The sequence below is a fragment of the Fistularia commersonii genome, chromosome 22, assembly GCF_037954325.1.
Source record: "Fistularia commersonii isolate RoL2024-O1a breed Wild chromosome 22, RoL_Fcom_v1.0, whole genome shotgun sequence".
NCBI lineage: Eukaryota > Metazoa > Chordata > Actinopteri > Syngnathiformes > Fistulariidae > Fistularia > Fistularia commersonii.
This window is the reverse complement of record NC_141305.1, coordinates 13,289,837-13,303,106: the sequence shown is the minus strand read 5'-3', so window position 1 is coordinate 13,303,106 and position 13,270 is coordinate 13,289,837.

Genomic DNA, 13,270 nt, shown 5'->3' with positions numbered 1-13,270 from the left:
TTAATTATCTGTCCTGCTAATTTATAATCTCCAAAACATTCATATAAATAAGTACTGTAACAACTCTATCGATCCCCAAGGGTCACATTATAGTTTAGAGCCTCTAATTATCTTGTTTGAAAGGCCACCCTGTCATTTTTTTTTTTATTTCCCCAGCAAATGCAAGTAGATCATGTCAATAATGCCATGTATAACCAGAAGTCAGAGTTATAATCAGAAAAAAAACTTTATTTGTCCCCTAGGGGCAACTGGGGGGCACATGGGGTAGCAACAAATTGTGAACATCGGTAAATATATATATCTATAAATTATTATACAAAATTTTTGAAATCTAACCGTTGGTGAGAGACCGAAATAAGCTGCACTCATTGTTTAATAAAATAAATAAATACAGAGGGGAAAAAAAGGACTTAGGACAATTTTGCAAGTTCTCCCACTTAAAAAAATGAAAGAGGCCTGTAACTTTCATTAAAGGTAGACTTCAACCATGAGACAGAATGAGGAAAAAAAAAATCGGAAAATCACATTGTCTTGATTTTTTTTTAAGAATTTCTTTGCAAATTGTGGTAGAAAATAAGTATTTGGTCAATAACAAAAGTTCAACTCAATACTTTGTTATATACCCTTTGTTGGCAATGACGGAATTCAAACAATTTCTGTAAGTCTTCACAAGGTTTTCACACACTGTTGCTGGTATTTTGGCCCATTTCTCCATGCAGATCTCCTCTAGAGCAGTGATGTTTTGGGGCTGTCACTGGGCAACACAGATTTTCAACTCCCTCCAAAGATTTTCTATGGTGTTTAGATTTGGAGACTGATTTGGCCACTCCAGTACCTTGAGATCCTTTTTACAAAGCCACTCCTTCGTTGGCTGGGCAGTGTGTTTGGGATCATTGTCATGCTGAAAGACCTAGCCACGTTTCATCTTCAGTGCCCTTGCTGATGGAAGGAGGTTTTCACTAAAAATCTCACAAGACATGGCCCCATTCATTCTTTCCTTTACACAGATTAGTCTGTCGGTCCCTTTGCAGAAAAACAGCCCCAAAGCATGATGTTTCCACCCCCATGCCTCATAGTGGGTTTGATTTTATTTGGATACAACGCAGCATTCTTTCTCCTCCAAACACGACAAGTTGAGTTTTTACCAAAAAAATGTTTTGGTTTCATCTGACCATAGGACATTCTCCCAATCCTCTTCTGGATCATCCAAATGCTCTCTAGCCAATTTCAGAAGGGCCTAAACATGTACTTGCTTAAGCAGGGGGACATATCCAGCATCGCAGAATTTGAGTCCCTGGTGGCGTAGTGTGTCACTGATGGTAGCCTTTGTTACTTCGGTCCCAGCTCTCTGCAGGAGCTTCCCGTGTGCTTCTGGGATTTTTGCTCATTGTTCTTGTGATAATTTTGACCCTTCAGAGTGAGATCTTGTGTGAAGCCCCAGATCGAGGGAGATTATCAGTGGTCTTGTACATCTTCCATTTTCTAATAATTGCTCCCACAGTTGATTTCTTCACACCAAATTGCTTACCTATTACAGATTCAGCTTTCTGAAAATCACAGGCCTCTCATCTGTATATATATATATATATATATATATATATATATGTATGTATGCATATATATATATATATATATATATATATATATATATATATATATATATATATATATATATATATATATATATATAGTCCAACCTAATAAAATAAAGAATAATGTAAGTTTTAGTTTTCTGAAACTTCAGATATTTCTAATTCAATACAACCTTGTACAGCTTATCACTTAATTAGATTTTTAGTTTTTTTATCATAAAAAAGAAGAAGGCAGATCCTTATGCCCTTGACTGCTGTATCATTATTAGGACTTCAGGTACTGTTCTTGCAGTTGTGAAGAGTATGGCTTTTTTTCTGTCAATATGTGCAGAAGTGGAGCGTCTCATTTGTCTTTATATTTATTGCAGTGAACTTGAAGATCCTTATATGCTAGTGCAACTGTGCAAGCCCAAACACAGTTTGGTGAAAGCCCTCTGTCCTGATTTGAGGTTTTTCAGGTGAGGTCAAGCTACTAAGCGTTAAACAGGCAGATTTGATATGGCAACCATTCAATTTTAATTATTTCTAATATTATCAGCCCCCCTGGAGCAATGGCCAGGTATAGCTTAGTGGTTACTTCATGAACAAATCTTTGAGAAATCGAGATTTCAGCCTCTCTCTCTGGCTCATGGAGGACACAGATCGCACTTTATGTGCTGTCCAGAGGTACATTTTTGGGGCAGCGTGATTCCTGGCTCCTCCTATTTTCTTAAAGTGTTGTTGAGCAAGACAATGAACCCTTAACTGCTCCCCTGGCGCTCCTGAACGGCAGCCAACTGCTCATGGTCCATCCATGTTTGGTTAACTGCAGAGAAGGAATTTCCCACAAGGGATTAATAAAGTATAAATTCTAATTATATAATGACTGTTTGTAACAGCACATATGATGTTCTCCATCTGCTGTGAAGCTAAGACAAAAGCAACCTGACAACTGAGTTAGAGATAAACATCTCAGGATTCTTCCACCAATAGATGGAGGGATGCAATGCATTCTTTACTAAGGCATTGTCTAATTAATTGTTGTGGTGACAACAACAATCACAAAATGATTTGTGATATGGAGATCGTTAAGATATTACTATCATCAGAGGACTTGCCAACTATTCTCCGAGGTGCTACATGAATGCAAACTGTGCTTGTCTTCTGACAGTCACATTCCCTGAAAAAGGTTGTGAAGAATTTCTATGGAACTTCCAGTTACAAGCAGCATTTTGGGGTTTTTGTCACACAAGTAATTACACAACGTCCTATGGGCATACATTGGGATGATGAATTTAATTGCTTAAAAATTCAGTTCTACGGACTGTGTTTCAGTGATATTGGTCCTAATCAAAAGGTACTTTCAACACTTTAAAGTGCTAATCACTGCGCTATTGTGCTGCATGTTTTTCTTTTCTGAAGTCATTTTAAAAGTGGGTTACTGTGAGAGCCATAAGGACGGCTGTAGCTCAGGTGGTAGATTGGGGGTTGGCAATTTAATTTCAGACTCCTCTGTCCTCATGATGAAGTGTTCTTGGGTAAGACAATGGACTCCAAGTTGCTCCAGACAGACAAATTAGTACCTTACGTGGATGTTCTGCTGCCATCAGTGTGTGGAACAGTGAATGTAATTCAGTGTAAAGCCTTTTGGAAGAGGAGGATGAAAAATGCCCTGTAAGTGGTGACCAATTTTCATCAATTTTTTTTGTTTAGTCGAATTATTTTCTTTCAAAATTGATTCCACAAGAAAGTTTTGCCTCCAGTTTCCTTCAGTTTTTCTTATAATTTCTTGACAACTGGCTCTTAATTTTTACCCATCTTTTTGAGCGCAAACAGTTGGCTTTGTAGCTTAGATGTAGATAGCTTTTTTTGCTAGTGCATATGGGAGGCATATAGAAAGAAATATATTAACCAGAGAACAGAGTCCATTTAGTCATTTTTTGATCAGCAATGCAGTTGTGTTAAAGCAGGGGTCTCCAACTCCATCCCCCCCTTACCTGGGGGTCGCTGGAGGAGGAGTCTGGGTGAGGCTGGGCCGCATCATGTTTGCCACAAGAAAAGCTTTGTTAAAAAAAAATCCCATCTTCACAAATCTCTATATTTTTATTTTATTTAACACAAAATTAGATGAAAAAATAAATAAACAAATGAAGAATGAATGAGAAAATAAATCAATGTGGCGCACATGCATAAAATAAATCAATCAATCTCTCTCTCTCTATATAGATATATGTATGCATCTATATATATATATATATATAAATGTGTGTGTGTATATATATATATATACATATATTTATATAAATGTGTGTGTGTGTGTGTGTATACATACATGCACATACATATATATTACATAAATATATATGCTGTATTTTGACTTTGTATTGCCAAGTTGTGAGATGGAGGAGAGCTGTCTTGCGCCCCCAGAGGAGTGAAGATGTTTAACTATGGGTTGTCAGACCACAAAAAAAAACAAAAACAGAAAAGAATTCAAGGTTGGCACACTGGCACAATGTTTAGCTCCTCTGCTTCACATGGAGGCCCCAAATTGCCCAAATGGGTGAATATGAGAGAAGGATGATTGTATGCCTCTTATACTGTATGTGATCCTGTGATCGACTGGCGGTTGGTCCAGGGTGAACCCTGCCTCTCGCCCCAACTTATTGCAACATTCAATGGATGTGACAAATGTTAGACACTTACTACCCTAAATATCTCTTTCCCAATTGCTAACATATATATAATATTGCAGAGAGCACCATAGCAATGTTCATAAATCCTATATAAACTTAACAAAGTTGTGCTTTAATGTTGTAAAACATCTTTAGCATTTAGAAAGATGAATGATCATAATATATCCAGCAGATCTTCAGACTATTTCTTTAACCACAGAGCTATCAGAGGCTGTGTGCATGTTTGTGCACATTAGTAGACCTATAGAAAGGAATTTAACACTTGCCTGGTAGCTGTCACTGCAATTTAATTTCTCCCATCATTTCTGTAATGGTCTGGTAGTCATACTTCAACAATACAGCTCAGTGTGTCCAAACAAAAGCCAATAGCTGCTCTCAATACTTATGCATGTGCGCCACCTTGATCCATAATAAGACCACCTCTGTTCATCCTCTCCGTATAAATGTCTTTCCTTCTGTTTACCCAGATGTAAAAATTCAACTGATGATACAGTGATTGATGTACATAGAACCACAAAACAACAAGCTAGAGTTATGATTATCTATTAGCAGGCCTAATTACAAGCTTGGCTTCACCAATCATGCCTTCAACACAATATTTTCGAAACAGGTATCACATTTTCCTTAAAACAGGAATCAAAATAATGTGATCAAATAACATGTTTAGGGCAAGGTTAAATTACTCAAACTCTGCTAGAAATTCAATAACAAAGACAAATAATAAAATAATGCCATGATAATGTCACTCCAGTCATCCTGCCTTTGCACACGCTGTTAAAATGACACAGAAGCACTTGAAAAATTATGTAAACTAGCCCCAAAAGTTTTAATAAACATTTAATAGATAGAAAACATTTAATTGATTTTACAATGTCTCATACCACTCTGCTCCCTCAAGTATTTTTCACACAGGGGTAACAAAATCATCTGACAACCAAAGATTCGAAGTGAGAAGATTGCATTGAATCATGGATAAAACATATTTAAACACACAGAGCTATCTGTCAAGACCTGGATATAATGCAGTAATAGGTAAGAAACATTACCATTCTGTTTACTTCTTAATTTCTACCTTGCAATGTCTGTTTTTCTCTTCAACATTACAGGTGGTCCTCACTTAATGATGTACTCGGTTAATGACAGCTTGGCATTATAACAGGCTTTGCAATATTATTAAAATAAGCGCAGAAGGCGCTGGTAGCGGAATTTTGAGTATGTATTGTATGCGCTCACCTGCGCTTATAACTGGCCTATATTCATGCAATTATAAACATTAAAGGAAAAAAAGGTAAAATTGCACAGTACAAATAGCTGATTTGTTTGCAAATACTGTATGGTAGTATGGTAAAAATTATGGTTTGCTTACAACAGACCCCTTGGAACGTAACCCCTTCGTTAAATGAGGACCACCTTTATTCTCCATTGGTGCCCATTAATACTTGGAGAGTTGATGTAAAAACATTGTTTGACTTCGATTCAAAATGCACATCAGACTATCGTTATAAAACAAAACAAGAAAAACTCTGCTAGTTATACAGAAGTAAGGGATATCTGCTTTCTTCTAATCTGAAAACTGTTATATGAGCAACCATCAGACTTCCAGAATTTTCTTTGATGTCTTGCTATTCCATTAACACTACATTGTCAGTTTCACTCTATGTTACTGTGCATCACCCTTTGTCACTCTTCATTCTTCTTTGTACCATTCAGATGAAAAGTCGTCTTGTGTTGATAATTTCCAGTAATCTCCTGTGTGCATCTTTTTGATCTCTTCATTCTGGTGCCTACATAACATAAAACAGCGATCATTTCACACTTTAATAGATTTCAATGTGTCAAAGTGGTGTGCACTGTGCTCAAAACCCTAGGTTGGAGTTCTTTAATCCCATTGGTTAATTTTGACACATTTTTCCTCACTCTTGTTATTATGTTTATTTATTAGTCTAATGATATTTATATCCCTTTAACTGTTTTCAAACATGTTTAATGTATCTCTTTAGAAAAAGAGACAGATAAGCAACTGATAGGAATGAAGTATTCATTTGAATCATGTATTACTTTATTATTATGTATTTATCATTATAGTTTCCATCAATGTCTTGTTGCTGACTTGGATGAGGCCCGCTTTGGATGAAAAATCAGCAACTCTTATATATGTGACAGCTTCAGATTACCTGATGCTTATCATAATTTGATTAAAAAACAACTAAAAACAGCACATAGTTTTCTTACTGTCATCACAGATTACAAGTAAAATATTTCAAGCTCATGAAGACTGCAAGGGACAGAGTCATAGTTTTGGTAAGGGTTATTAGGTAGGTATACTTTTTTCCACCATTGTTTTATCCCCTACAGTACATATGTCAAAGTCACGGCCCGCATGCCATATCTAGCCTGTGAACAAATTATCTCTGACCCCTGGGATGAAATTGAATTATTATTAGAGCCGGCCCGCAGGCCGCAGCCGCTGGCTGGTGTTTTGGCCACACCAATACTACATTCCCCACAATGTAACGGTATACCGCAAACTCACTGCAGCGCAGCTAGCAGGCTTTGGTTACATTCTTTGTCAGGAGTCAGAGCAGATGACAAATTTCAGCTACCTCCTCCCCAAAAATGGCTAACGAAAGGTGGACGCTGAGAACAGGGGATTTCAAGGCAAGTGGGAGACAGAGTAAATGTTCACGGAGGTAAAAGGAAAACCTGTGTGTCTTTTATGTGGAGAAAGTTTGGCTGCAGATGCGGATAGAAAACTTGAGCCACTTTCCCAGCTGCCAGACCATGAAAGAGAAGCTCTCCCGACTGCACGGTTTGCCGATATAATCAACATACTTGCCGCCGACTTCTGATGCCGATTTGCTGACTTTGAAGCCCCAAAAAGCAGGTTTGCACTGCTCAGCAATCCTTTTGCAGTTGACGAGGAAAGCGCACCATCAAACCTACAAATGGAGTCAATTGATCTCCAGTGCATGGACACACGGAAGGAAAAATTTGAGAGTGGGTGCTGCTGAGTTTGCACGTTTCATCCCCGACATAATGCCCCAGCTGCGCATCCAAGCTGCTCAGACACTATCTGTTTTGCAGCACATACCTGTGTTAACAACTGTTCTCTTTGATGAGGCTAAACAAAACATCACACAGGAGCAGTCTTAATGATAAGCACCTTCACTCAATACTGACGATTTCCTCATCTCAGAGCCCCCCTCTGACCTCGAACATTGATGAGCTTGTACAAAAGATGAGACACCAACAAGAATCAGGCTTAGTCTCTGACAAGTGAGCATCACAGAGCATGTACGTATTTTTAGTTTTTAATTCAGTTAAATTTTTATATTTTTTTCTACAAGACATGTGATTTTTTTTTTGAAGAAAGAATTGTTTTGTTTGTGTGCCATATATTTTTGTATTTATTTATGGTATTTTATTTATTTTTACTTATTTTTCAGTTAATGGACTTATTGCAGATAGGAATACAGCCTCAGGGCGGCACTGGCCCGTATATCCCCAAGCCTGCCTTGGGGGGGCACGAAGCAGTGTCTCCATGTGCCCGTCCAAAGCCCGGATAGATGCAGAGGGTTTCAGAGAGAGAGGAGGAAAGGAAAGAGCCTGGGACAGAGAGTAGGGACCTTGAATATCGGGACTATGACAGGAAAAGGTGAGAGTTGGTCAACATGATGCAGAGAAGGAAGGTGGATATACTGTGTGTCCAGGATACCATGTGGAAAGGGAGTAAGGCTAGCAGCTTAGGAGCAGGCTTTAAGGTGCACTATTATGGTACTGAAGAGAAGAGAAATGGAGTAGGAGTTATCTTGAAGGACGAATTTGTTAGGAACGTCCTCGAGGTGAAAAGAATGTCAGATAGACTTATGAGTCTGAAACTGGAAGTCAAAGGTGCCATGCTCAATGTCGTTAGTGGCTTAGCCCCGCAGGTGGGATGTGAATTTGAAGAGGAGAAGTTCTGGAATGAGTTAGATGAAGTGAAGCAGAATATTCCCAGAAATGAGAGAGTGGTAATTGGTGCAGACGTCAATGGACATGTTGGAGAAGGCAATTGAGTGGATGAAGAAGTGATGGGCAGATTTGGTCTGCAGGATAGGAGCGCAGAGGGACAGATGGTGGTAGATTTTGCAAAAAGGATGATAACTTGTAAGGGCGGAGGTAGGAGCACGCAGGTAGACTACATCTTGTATAGACGAGGTAATCTGAAAGAGATCAGTGACTGCAAAGTAGTTGTAGGTGAGAGTGTATCCAGACAGCATAGGATGGTGGATTGTAGGATGACTCTGGTGACAAGGAAGATCAAGATGGTATTACATCCTTTCCAAAGATGGAAAGGATGTAATACAGGTCTGGGTGATTAAGGATAAAGAGGGATATTTATTGACAGATGCTAGAAGAGTGACAGGAAGATGGAAGGAGTACTTTGAAGAGCAGATGAATGTGGAAAATGAAAGAGAGGCAAGGGTAGAAGAGGTGACTATTGTAGACCACAAAGTAGCAAAAATTAGTAAAAGTGAAGTGAGGAAGGCATTGAAGAGGATGAAGAGTGGAAAAGCAGTTAGTCCTGATGATATACCTGTGGAGGTGTGGAAGTGTCCAGGACAGGCAGCGGTAGATTTTCTGACTTGATTATTCAACAGGATCTTAGAGAGTGAGAAGATACCTGAAGAATGGAGATGAAGTGTGATGGTGCCTATTTTTAAGAATAAAGGGGATGTGCGGAATTGCAGCAACTATAGAAGGATAAAGTTGATGAGCCATACAATGAAGTTATGAGAAAGAGTAGTGGAAAATAGACTGAGAGCAGAAGTCAGCATTTGTGAACGGCAGTATGGCTTCATGCCTAGAAAGAGTACTACAGATGCAGTATTTGTGTTGAGAATGCTAATAGAGTAGTACAGAGAAGGCCAGAGGGAGCTGCATTGTGTTTTTGTAGACCTAGAAAAAGCATATGACAGGGTGCCAAGAGAGGAGCTCTGTTATTCTATGAGGAAGTCTGGAGTGGCAGAGAAGTATGTTAGACTGGTGCAGGACATGTATGCTAGCTGTGAGACACTGGTACGGTGTGCTGTAGGGGTAACAGAGAAGTTCAAGGTGGAGGTAGGACTCCATCAGGGATCAGCCCTGAGCCCCTTCTTGTTCGCAATGGTGATGGATAGGCTGACAGATGAGGTTAGGCAGGAATCTCCATGGACCATGATGTTTGCGGATGACATTGTGATCTGTAGTGAGAGCAGACAACAGGTGGAGGAAAATCTGGAGAGGTGGAGGTATGCTCTGGAATGGAGAGGAATGAAAGTTAGTCACAGCAGGACAGAATATATGTGTGTGAATGAGAAGAACTCGCGTGGAATGGTGAGGCTACAGGGAGTGGAGATCAAGAAGCTGGAGGATTTCAGGCACTTGGTGTCCACAGTCCAGAGCAATGGAGAGTATGGAAAAGAGTTGAAGAGACGGGTCCAAGCAGGTTGGAATGGGTGGAGAAAAGTGTCAGGGGTACTAAGAGATAGAAGACTATGGGCCAGAATAAAAGGAAGGGTGTACAAGACAGTGGTGAGATTAGCAATGTTGTATGGCCTAGAAACTGTTACAATGACAAAAAGACAAGCGGCAGAACTAGAGTTTGCAGAGATTAAGATGTTGAGGTTCTCTTTGGGTGTGACCAAGATGGATAGGATCAGGAATGACTCTATCAGAGGAACAGCACATGTTTGATGTTTTGGAGAGAAGGTCAGAGAAGCCAGACTGAGATAGTTCGGTCATACACAGAGGAGAACGAGTGAATATATTGATAGACGGATGTTGGAATTGGAGCTGCCAGGCAAGAGGTCTTGAGGAAAACCAAAGAGAAGATTTGTGGACGTAGTGAGAGAGGATATGAAGGTAGTTGATGTGAGAGAGGAGGATACAGAGAATAGGGTTAGATGGAGAAAGTTGATTCGCTGTGGCGACCCCTGAAGGGAAAATTCGAAAGAAGAAGAAGAAGAAGAAGAAGGACTAATTGCATATAGAAGCCATCAGAAAGAATACAATTGATTTGATTTATTTATTTTTATTTTCTCATTTTACTATTTGAAAGCAGTAATTGATATGATCATAGAGCAGCATGATATTGCATTTTCAGTTTATAATGAATGCAATTTCATTTATGTATTTGGGTCTTGGTTCAATCAGCTATTTTCAGTCAGTTCAATATATTTTTATTAACAGTGAATTAGTCCGGCCCTCGGCTTGTAACAAATTTGTTTTTGTGGCCCTCCATGTATTTGACTTTGACACCCCTGCCCTACACATTCTTGTTCTGATGCCCCATACAATCCCTCAAGGGCAAGGGCCAGGACTCTGGAGAGGCTGGTTAACCCCTCCACTCTCCTCTTAACATGTGTTGTGCTTCCCTTGGAGAGTGATATATCACACAAACATCTCTGTGCACTAAGGAGCATTAATGGTGAATAACAGATGTGTAAGTGACCTCTGACCACAATACATGTACCCAAAACTGAAGATGAACAATGCTTGGTGATGCAAAGTCTGAGGTTATTTAAAATCAATCAGCTTTCCGCAGATAGGCTAGTGACCTATTTACCCTTCCTTTTAACTGCTCCCTACAAGGATCGCAACAGCAAATCACTTGGCTCCATCTATCGCTATTTTCTGCATCCTTGTCTCTCACACAAACTAACCACTTGTCCTTTCTCTCTCTTGATCTATAAATCTCTTTTTTGGTCTTCTCCTCGGGTTGCTGCTAGGAGACTATAATGTCATAGAATAATTTAGTCGGAAACTCCCCACAAGTCACTAGAACTGAAGAAGCCTCTCGGATGAGAGGTGAAACATCTTCAAGTGAAGAAATTCCAAGAAGAAAGTCCAGTTGCCACAACAAGAAGATTTTGACAAGAACCCCAAGTTTCCATTTCTGCAAACAGAAGAAACAAATATTTGGCTGTTAACATTTCACGGGTAGAAAACATTCAGAAAATTAAGCCCCAAAATGCCTGTGTTTATATTTTCTCCAATGAAACACAAGAAAAAATTATGCTTACAAATAACTTGTTTATTTTTTCCATGTGTTTGATACTTTCCCAACCCATTTTGACTTCCTTTAATACAAAAGTTGCCTGATTATACAGGGCACCATAATTAAATATGCCATCTGCAACTTTAAGGCCTACAGTAATTGTAATCAGCAGTAACTCCCCTAACCCACAACCACACACACACACACACACACTCATGCAATGTTTTCAGGCCTTTTAATAATGTTTGTGTTTCTGCGGCTGCTTCAGTCATATAATGTGTCAATGTACATGTTTTTTTTCCTAACCATGGCGGATATTTACAGCCGGGGGAATCAGTCTGTTTCCTCAGGAATGACAGTTAGTGTAACCTCCTTAACCTTGCTTCTGACTGTCAGAGAGAATGTGGCACTGTTCTGGACAGCTTCGCTCATTTCCTGCATGGAGTGGACAAATTGGCCATTGCTTGCCCTGATGATTATGTCATGGTCAGTCATGTTGGCTGTGTGGAGAAAACAATGCTGTTTGTCACTGACTCCTAAGGCTTCCTTAACTGGCTGTGTAGATATCTATATCTATATCTATACAGCATACCTGAAGATAAGCATAATTGACCTTTAGGGAAGTCCGCTCCTGTATAAGGATCCCTCTTCCTCCAGAAGAATAAGGAAGAGGAGTGGTGGGTACATGGAATTATAAGACACAGCCATACTTGAAATTTACATCTAGGCATTTATACCTTCATATGATGACATTAAGATAATCCTCTTTAAACGGAGCGACGCCACATGCAGGAGCATAATGAAAGGGCACGAAGGTTCCTCAGCTGTACTAGTGAACCCTGCTATTCCCAGATGTGGTTTGAGCATTTAACTGCTGCATGTCAAGATACACAAGACAATCCAGATATTAGCAATGTTAATTTCACATGACAATTTTAATACTTATACTTGTATTTAAAACATAGAAAATTACAAAAGGAGGTTATTTATAATAATTTTTAAGTTGATCAAAAAAATGAGTTTTTGTGGTATTTTCTTTCTTTGTTTTTTCTTTCTTCCCAGTTCCCCTTGATACAAGAAAGTGTTTATATTTAACTTTTTTTTTTAAAACATCATAGAGGGGTTGTCTGGCTTTCATATGAGTCAAAAGTCATCCAGTCACAGGTCCTGTTCTGTTTTAATCAAGCAACAGGCTAACAGTTTAAAATGTGGCCAAAAACCCATGAAAACCTGCAGGGGTGCTCTGAAAAATGCCAATTTTTCAGAGAAACACAGGTTTATAATGACTTTGTGAACAAGGACATTTAATCAATATCAAGCAGAATTATAAGTGTCAAGTAATTTGGTTCATATTTGCAATAATACCAACTCAACATTATGAACATGATTCTAATGCAGATTTTGACAATGAAGCCTTTTGTATCTGGCCGCAGTTGTCTGAGTTATATGTAGAACATCCACCCAATCAGATCAAAAATATTCTTGTCAATAGCAGAAAAAAAACAGCAGTTAGAGTAATGCACATAAAAAGAAATTATGGTAGATGTGTCATGTTTTTTTACAGATATTTTTCACTGAATTATTTTTCCTTTTTTTTTCTCTATAAAATACATTCATTTGAAGCTCTATTCCTAGAGTTCGAATTAAAAGTCTGGCTTGATGTAAACACAAAGAGCTAAATTTAGTAGTTTGGTATTGATTTTTCCGAATTTTTTCCGAGTTTTGGAGGGAGGTGAGGAAGATGAAAGGTTTTGGGAAAACTATGCCTGGAGCTAAAGGTGGCCCCTGAATTTGCACCAATGAATGAACAAAGATTCTTTTGTCCTGTACAATCGTAACAGCTACTGGGCTTGCATCTTTGTATGTTCATCACCATGAATACAGAGCAAATTAACCATGTGATATGGCAAAAAGTCACAGTGAAATGCTTGACTTGATATTTTTTCATAGAGAGAGGTATTAACTAGTCCCAACTTCATTGGCTGATT